We start from the raw sequence: 8746 nt of genomic DNA, 5'->3' as shown, positions 1-8746 counted from the left end.
GAGGATCTGGGCAGAAAAAAAAATCCATGAAGTAGATTCATTCACAGTATTTCAAAGAAAAACATTCAAGACTATGTAACCAATATATGTATGTATGTAACCAATGATAAGTTTCTTTTTCTTTAATTCTTTGCAGATTCTGTAGATTCCGATTGAACAAACTAGTCGTGCGTGTGTGTTGATGTATTATACAAGACCTTGTGACAGTAATAACGTATCAAACATATTCTGCAGCAAATTTACGCATTTTCATCCGCATTGACATATAATCCCACAAATGTTATTTTCTATCATCACTTCACGTCCAATGGTTGTTTCGCGTGGAGGCTAGAAGTCACTTCGTCTACAGGTGAAAAAAAAATACCCATAAGCATAGTGTTACAAACTTTTCTGCTTACATTTTAACTTGACTGTGTAGCTGGTATTTGCAAGTAATCCGTGGGAACCGTTGTACGCAGAGCACGTGATCAGTTTCCCATCATCCTCTGGTGGTGATGGCGTGAAGGAGCAGACGTCTCCTTCTTTCTCTTCACACACCTCGCCGTGCCACTTAAACAACGGTTGCTGGTTGAGATTTACAGCAACACACTTCAGCTTAAACGGAATACTTCCATCTGTGATCCACTCGCCGCTCTTTTCCTCTGTGATGACCAGCTTCCAGTCGAGTTTGTTCTCTGACAGACATAAGCATTTATTTTCAGTTACTGATGATCGAGTGTGTCGATCGAGTCAAAGTAGTCCTGGAGAAGAGATATTTATACTTATATATGAGCGTAAGTGAGTTCCTCTATACAAATCTATAAAATATTTGTTTATTAATACTGCATGGGGAGATATGCAATCCCACTAAAATGTTGAAAATTGTAATACCAGCTTAACTTATGTAAACATATGAACTATTCCTTCACTGACTGGTGCCGGTCGTTAAAGGACAACCCGAGCGCTCAGCGAAAATCGCTGGAAATAGAGCATAAAGTATCACCAAAACATATTCCAGTGGTATTTTATAACGAAGAGGCACGAGAAATATTATAATAATATTTTTCTAGTAATCACACCTAGATTTGTCTAGAAAACAGGAAATGTCGAAAGGGAAGTATTTCTTTTTTTTTTAAAAAAATAGCTTCATTTGTAAGAGCTGAATTTGGAGAGAAAAATTCGGTAAAAGAAAACAGACCAGGAAACAATGTGGTGTTGCTACATGTTTCTCTTCGACACTCAAATGGAGTCAGTTTGTACTCATTTAGAAAATCCTAAAGATACTGGCTACAAACTTTAACTTTGTTCATAGATCTCTCACTTCTTTGTATTTGTAAGATGCTTCGTGTTTGCTTTCCTTTTCTTTCTTCAGGGCCCTCCTTTGGTCAGAGATCGAGGATGTCGTTCGTGACCTAGGGTCCTTCTACGCCCTACATTATTTCCTGCTCCTTCTGAGTTCAAGTGAAGACATAAAAGGCTAAATAAATAATGTGAAATGATAATACTACAAAAATAGGTATGTTTAAAGGTTAAGAAGATACAGGACACTACCTAGAATCACTAGCTCTGTTGTGACTTCTTTCTGGTAGAGCTGTCTCTCGGGCTGCCAACTGGCGGAACAGTGACACTTTGTGTCTTTGTCAGTGACAGCTAGTGAAGGATATGTCAGTATACTCGACACCGAAGTGCTCGTGTACATGAAGGTGCCGGTTCGCTGCCCGCACGTGAAGTTGACGAAAGACACGAGAGGCTTTCCACCCGAGACTGTACACGTTAGTGTCAGGTTATCCCCCACAAATAAGAGCTGATTGTCTTTTAAGCCTTCGATCATGGGAGGCCCAGGTGGAGGATCTGTAACAATAAAGTCGCAACTTCTGTTAATCATCTGTTTATTATTTCTACAAATATTTTTAAAAAACTAATTTTACAAAAATCAACTTTTTTTCTTTTACTTATCCTACCTTTGCTTGTCCTACTCGTTGCTCTGTTCTGTCGCGGTGAATACACTTTTCATGATCAGTTGAAGTTTAATTGTTCGTTTTCTTCTGATCTTCTTTGATACATAAAGTAATTTTCAAATTTAAAAATACAATATTAAATAACATTTATTTTGAATTTCCTTTTTTGATTGGCCTAATATCTGTTTTATACGTATCCGATCTAAACAATCAGAGGAAGATTGAAATAAATAACATTTAATCACTACTTCATTAACGTTTAAAATAATCCATGTTTGCATTTTTAATGTACATAGAACATTTAATCCATCAAGCTTCAGTATTTTATTTTACAAGTAAGTCAAGTACGGATATGGTGTGCTGAGAATCTTCCTTTATTATCTAACGTGTCTGGAGAAGCGTGAGGTTTTTACCTAACATGTAAGTCAGCTTATGAAACAAAGCGGGGCTAATGAATGGATGTACAAGATATGCTTACAGTTCAACTGAAGAGTGAAGCTGGCCTGAGAGATGACAGATCCACTGACAACATCTTTGGCAGAGCAAGTGATCAGCTTCCCGTCGTCCTCAACCCTCGGTGTGAACGTGCAGGAGCCATCTTTAGCATTGGTATGCGAGCACGTGACACCGTCCCACATAATTCGCGTTCCTTCGAGAGGCCGGCAAGTCGAAATGAACTCTCTTGTCCCCGTTTCATCAGTCACGAACATTTGAGGTGCGACTATCGACAATTCTGTCTTCGAACTGACGTCCGATTTATTATCTGATAATAATATTATCGAAATTTCATTACGATAACAAAACAACTATTAAGTCCATCTTTAAAAGACCAAACGCAGGCTTAGATGAACGTCCACACTCACACACAGACAGCCAGGTATTTATTCAAGAGTATGTAACAAAAGGTAAAGGCAGCTCTATAAACAAAAACTATACTTAAACCTAGCATTAAAAACTATATATATATACGTTGCAGAAAACAGTATGTATAAGATTGAAGAACAAACGATTCATTTACTCACAGCTCACATGAAACATGATAGAGCGCTCTTTTTGTGATTGGCTGAGGCCATCGCTCCAAGTCCATTTAAAAGCTCTGTTGTCTGTTCTGTTGACTTCTTTGCTGAACTCAATGGTATTTGAACTATCAAGGCATCGACAGGATGATGAAGAATCAGATGCTTTGCAGCTTCCACTTTCAATAGTCACTTTGCAGAACTCAACACTGTAGACTCCATTTTCTCTCTCCACTTTGAACAAAACACGTTCAGGTTTCTGAGAACACTTGTCTGTAGTGAAATTAAATACTAACCTGATGATACTTCCTTCTTTACTATACAGATTATCGTTGTCAAAGTCCTTGAACTGCAGCTCAGCGCCTTTGATAAAGAAAAAGACCATCAGAAACCCTTTCAAAATTGATAAAATGTTTTTGTTTAGATAAGTTTAAATATAAGCACGTACTCAGGTCTACAACACTGGTTAACATCGGTATGTCTGTACACAATAACTAATTGCTTATCCAGTTCTAATCCCAAGCACGAATTATATCTTACATATATTTTAAAAATTCAAAATGCAGGTCCGATGTATGAACTTATCCTATTTTCTCCATATTTCTGCTGTATCTCCTGTTCAACCAATCTCTCAATTCATTCAGAATCTAATATCACTGATACACCACTGTCACACACAAACTCAAGTTCGGTTAAATTCAGGTTAGGTATCCTTGTAATACATGCACCGTTATAACAGTATCAGTAATTAAAAAAAAATAAACCACAGTTAATCATATCCATTCTTACAGGTCTGCGTCGCAAAGGAGTCTTCCGTCAAAGCCAATAATAAAATGCTGACACAAAGCCACGACATCTTCGGTCTCCCTTCATTAAACTGTTTCCAATAAATGAAAATACGTTCTGAAAGAAATCCTCCAAACTGCCATCTGACAGTAGAAGTAATCTTATTTTGAGTGAAATAAAAATTGTTGAGATAACTTCCTGGTAGAAACTGATTGTATGTATACTTTCTAATACTCTCCGCATTAAATAATGAATGCTAACAATGTCATGAATCGTAAGAGTTATGTTCGTTAAGGAAGAAATAAGAAATTAAGTGATCTGTTGCGGACGACTCAAATAAAAATATTCGCTCGTTTAAAGGCACGGTGACAACTCGAATGGTGTGTAAATCATCTTGTATACGGTCTTAACCGCGAAATACACACATAAGTCATCGTAATAATAAACTTTCAATCATTTACTTGACTTTCAAAGACGAATTATCAAATGATCGTCACTAGAAGAATATTTTATTCGCTAAAACTAAGTTGAATCAGTATGTTTCCAAGCGTGAGGGACCACGAGAACAGAACGAGAGTTGTCCGCGCCTTTCTTACTATGATATACTTTGTGTGACTTTATTGTGGGATAATGACAAGGATGATTTAAGTGTACACCTTGTTTTGTTTTTGTTTTGTTTTGTTTGCTTGTGTTTGTTTGTTTTTTGATGCAGTAATAACTTTAACACATATGCAGTACTGTATTTAATGTTACTGCGTGCTAAATGCTACATATACTCCTGCTGATTAAAAATACATACTGACAAATCGTATGAATGAATATCCAGATGTAACGGTGTTATTAATAAGTGATACATGTATCGGCTATGTCCACACAACGATACAGCAAAAGATATTGAGGTATTCCAGATAAAAAGATGTCTAAGGTTTCAATAATTATAAAATCTGACTGCTGCACTGTGTTTCGTTTCCCTTTACTACATCATTATGCTCATTAAACACTTCTAATTTCGTTTTTCCTCATTTGAATCTTCGCCTTCCCTATTTAAAGGACCTTCCCTTATCTTTCTTTTCCTTTTAGGTGTTTCTGAATGTACTTTTCGCTTTCAGTTTTCTGTCCATATACAATTATAAACTTCTTTGCTTAAGGCAAGATACTTAGATATATACAATTTTGCGCATGTCTTCTTTACTGAATTTAATTTTTATTCTAAGGTTTTTGCAAAATTGAGTCGGGGTGATGGGAATGGTGGGAGGTGAGAAAAGTTGCATGGAGTCTTGTCTATAATGTATAATACCTGTCATGCGAGTGTCTTTACTGGTTTTAATCACAGTCCTCTGTCTATACATGCGCGTGTGTGCTTACGTGTATGTGGTCGCGTGCGCCTTCCTGCCTGATTGCATTTTTTCAATGAAGAATAGGGTTATCTTTCTAAATTATAGTAAGCGTTTACTCCTACAATCTTATTTAAAAGTGTCCAGTAATTTAAAAAAAAAAAATAAGTTAACGGAAAGAAAATGAAAGTAAAGTCAAACAATAGTAGAACCTTCCTGGTCGATCTCAGTTCAAACGAAGATATACAGATATACAAAAAGTTCCATTACGCTACTCGCTTTTACGAAAGACCTTCATAATTTAGTAGATATTTCTTCGAGAAAAAAATCGGAAGAGGTTTTCGCTTTTATGAAAAAAAACAACAAAAAAAAAACAAAACAAACAAACAAACAAAAATAAAAAACAACAACAAAAAACTAAACAAACAAAGGCAGCAATCGAAAACAGCGTTCGGTGTTTGTTTTGCAGTGTCTTCCCGACTCTTATAAGGGAAACTACTCTGTACAAACATGTCTGCTTTCTATATCCTGTTTATTTATCGTATCGCTCTTGCTTTTGTTAATGAAACATCAGGGTTAGTGCTAATATTAATGTTATTCTAGCTTTATGTCATTTAGTATTGTTCGGTATTTTATTTTAGGGGGTCTGGAAACGATCAGTTTTATAAGAAGCTACTATTTTCGGAAAGTGGGGCGAAAACGCACGAGCAGAGTTCACTAACTCCAGCGTGAACAATTATCTCCCTTGTCATGCCGCCTGCCCTTAGCTCGGGTATGCGCGGCTATAGCCATACCTGCCGGTACCAAATGGTGTGCGCGCGTGCATGCACACTAGTGAGGAATGGCTCTCCAGTTTGCTTGCTTTTTATCTCCTTTTTATCGTCCTTTCAAAAGCTCCCCACGAAGATGATCAGATTTCCATCAGCGACCGTCAATGCGATCCGAGACTTCAATTTCAGGTCGCTTTAATCTCTCACTCCTTTGCGCTATATGTGCTTACCCCGTGAGTCTATTTGCCGCACCCCTGACTAGTTTTAATTTCTTGAATCAATTATGTGGCTTGACACACAAGTCGTCTTTCGCGCGAGCAGAGGGTGAGTTTATACAGTTAACACTGAGATGGGTTTGGATTTGGAGCTACTGTGTGCACCAGGTCGTGGATTGCGAAAGAAAAACAGCGGGTTGATATTTATTGCGCAGCGGATTTTTTTTCTTCTCAAGGGCTCGGGGAAATACGAGTTAACAACTCAGATTACCCAGGTTCTTTCTGCCGCTAACTCTTCCATCTGTGATCTTCTTATTTTGTCAAGTTTATCCATGCGTGGCGTCATTGCAGTGAGACATCTGTACACTTGTCTCAGAGCGTGACGGACAGACACGGGCACGTAACGTTTGGAGCAAAAATGCGCGGATAAAAATAGCTTCCTTCTCCCTCCCTCTCTCTGTCATATTTCCTAAAAATGCGAACTTCTCCACGTTTCTTTTGTGTAGATGTATCTCACAACTTCCATTATTTCCCTGGAGTAAGCATTTTAAAATGCAGAAAATAAACATGAAAAATAAACGTATTAAATAAACGTAATAGCTACAACTACCAAACATAGCCTGTGATCTTCCTTCGATAAAAATATTTCTGCAAAGCTCGTGGTGATCGGACAAAAATGTTACCCAGCTACCAACCCCAACCCACACACACATGCACAAGCAGTCATGTCACCTCTGCGTAATTTATGTGTCCTGTTCCTGCTGCATTTGCGTCGTAGCAAGTTGAGCTGCTGAAAAACATTTTAGGTATTTTTATGATAGCGTGCTACAAGATTTCATACTTTGTAACACATTTTCAAGCTTCATATTATTTCAGACAAAAAAGTATTTGGTGTTTTTTTGTTGTTTTTTTTTTTTTACTACGAGCCAGCAACTAAGGCTATATCATGCCAAAGCAGCCAGCGTAAACAGATGCCACATGCAGAGAAAGAAAAGCGTGCCCGAGACGAGATGTGAACCCAGGACATTCAATCCTCATTGTATTGGTGACCGGCGCTAACCGCTGCGCCTTCGGACGGCCGCTCCCAGACAAGAGAAGCATCAAAAGTCGAAACGGGCCCTTGTGTAGGTACAGTATGTGCGCTGGTTGTGATTAGTCAGACAAATATTATTTTCACTGGCTGACACTTCCTCCAGAAGAACATTTTCCCACAAAAAAATAAACACCATCGTCAAAGGTCGCCCATCCCCTTCCTTGTTTTTTTCTCCCCTTGACTGTGCAGATCCGTCATCCTGCAGTCCCCCAGACAACTAGAAGAAGACACACGGCACTTACTGAATACTGAATTACCGAGAGGCAGATCTGGCAGCCGTCTGGGCAACGAAGCTAAAGTTCTTCTCAACCGTCATTTCAGAGGACAGTTGGCAAACAACCCACCATCAGATGAGCAGATGCTCAGTCTCACACGCCACCAGCCTGCGAACTGGACACTGCCGACTGCGCACATCTGCACCGTCTGGGGTAGGGCCATCTTCATGCGGTGAGGCATCTGCCCAGGGCCCCGCGATCTTGTTTAATATGGTAACTAGGCTCCACATTAATTACTTATTGCATGCTCTATCTTTTAAGCAGGATTATAAAAGTCGTATCTCACCTTCGCCCTTTCCCTGTACCTTTTGAGGCAGATCGTGGCGTCGATCGCCTTGCACAGCCCTATGCCTCGGGCCCCGCGAAGCCTAAGAACGGGCCTGTGTGCAGCCAGCCTGTTATATTTGCTTTATCTCATGTCATCTCTTACTTATGTTTGTTGCCGATTTGTTTCGCTCATGTGTATATTGTACGGTGATACATATTTCTTGAATTTCTGTTACCAGCCTGTATAATATATATTAAAGTGGTGTACATATTCCTTACACCTGCGTATCTCACTCGTACAATTTGCCCCGTATTTAAACATATTGCACAGGGTGTTTAATATATTTGCATTTGTGTGTCACTGTACAATTTGCTATTTCTCGTATGAATATTTTGTACATTCGTCTTTCTTATATTTTACTCTTCAATATAATCTTTAAGAAAATGATGGCTGCATACATTTAAGCAGAACATTCTTGAGTAAGCACTGAAAACAAGTCCTACGGAACCAAAAGAGAGCAAAGCTAGACCGTCCCTGGGTGGGCTCGAACCACCAACCTTTCGGTTAACAGCCGAACGCGCTAACCGATTGCGCCACAGAGACAGTTGAAAAGCGGCATAATTTAATATATATAACACAGAGCAGAAATGCTCTTGTTAGTGTTTCTATTATAAATAGTGTATTTCTTATTACGTTATAATAATTATTATAGTTTTATATCTCATTTATTTTATCATTTAGTTACACAAATTTTTCCAAGCTTAAGGAGTCCAGTTAAACCTGAGTAAACTGTGATCATTACCTATTCGTGGTTTCGTGTCACTTCCCCAAGTATACATGTACATATGGTACCTTTAAAGATGGCTGGCGATATGGTGCAAATATGTTCTGTACAATGGGGTATCATACTTTTCCCTCTCTACTTTCTTTTCGATTCCTGCTCTTCCTCTCTCGCGCCCGACGAAGTCCCACGTACCCTATCTATATACCTGATGATACTTGCAACAGGAATTAACCTACTCCAGATTATCATAGTCCAAGTTCTCAGATCA

General features: G+C 38.6%; 1 non-coding gene across 1 annotated transcript; it reads right to left on the bottom strand.

Annotated features, from left to right (window-relative positions):
• Nucleotides 1-8223: 8223 nt before the first annotated feature.
• On the bottom strand, nucleotides 8224-8297 carry Trnan-guu. Its single transcript has one exon. It is a non-coding gene; the product is annotated as a tRNA-Asn (tRNA).
• Between the last annotated feature and the right edge of the window lie 449 nt (nucleotides 8298-8746).

Source organism: Pomacea canaliculata, linkage group LG7 (genome assembly GCF_003073045.1).
Source record: "Pomacea canaliculata isolate SZHN2017 linkage group LG7, ASM307304v1, whole genome shotgun sequence".
NCBI lineage: Eukaryota > Metazoa > Mollusca > Gastropoda > Architaenioglossa > Ampullariidae > Pomacea > Pomacea canaliculata.
The sequence above is the reverse complement of the archived record's forward strand: the minus strand, read 5'-3'. Positions and strand labels throughout refer to the sequence as shown.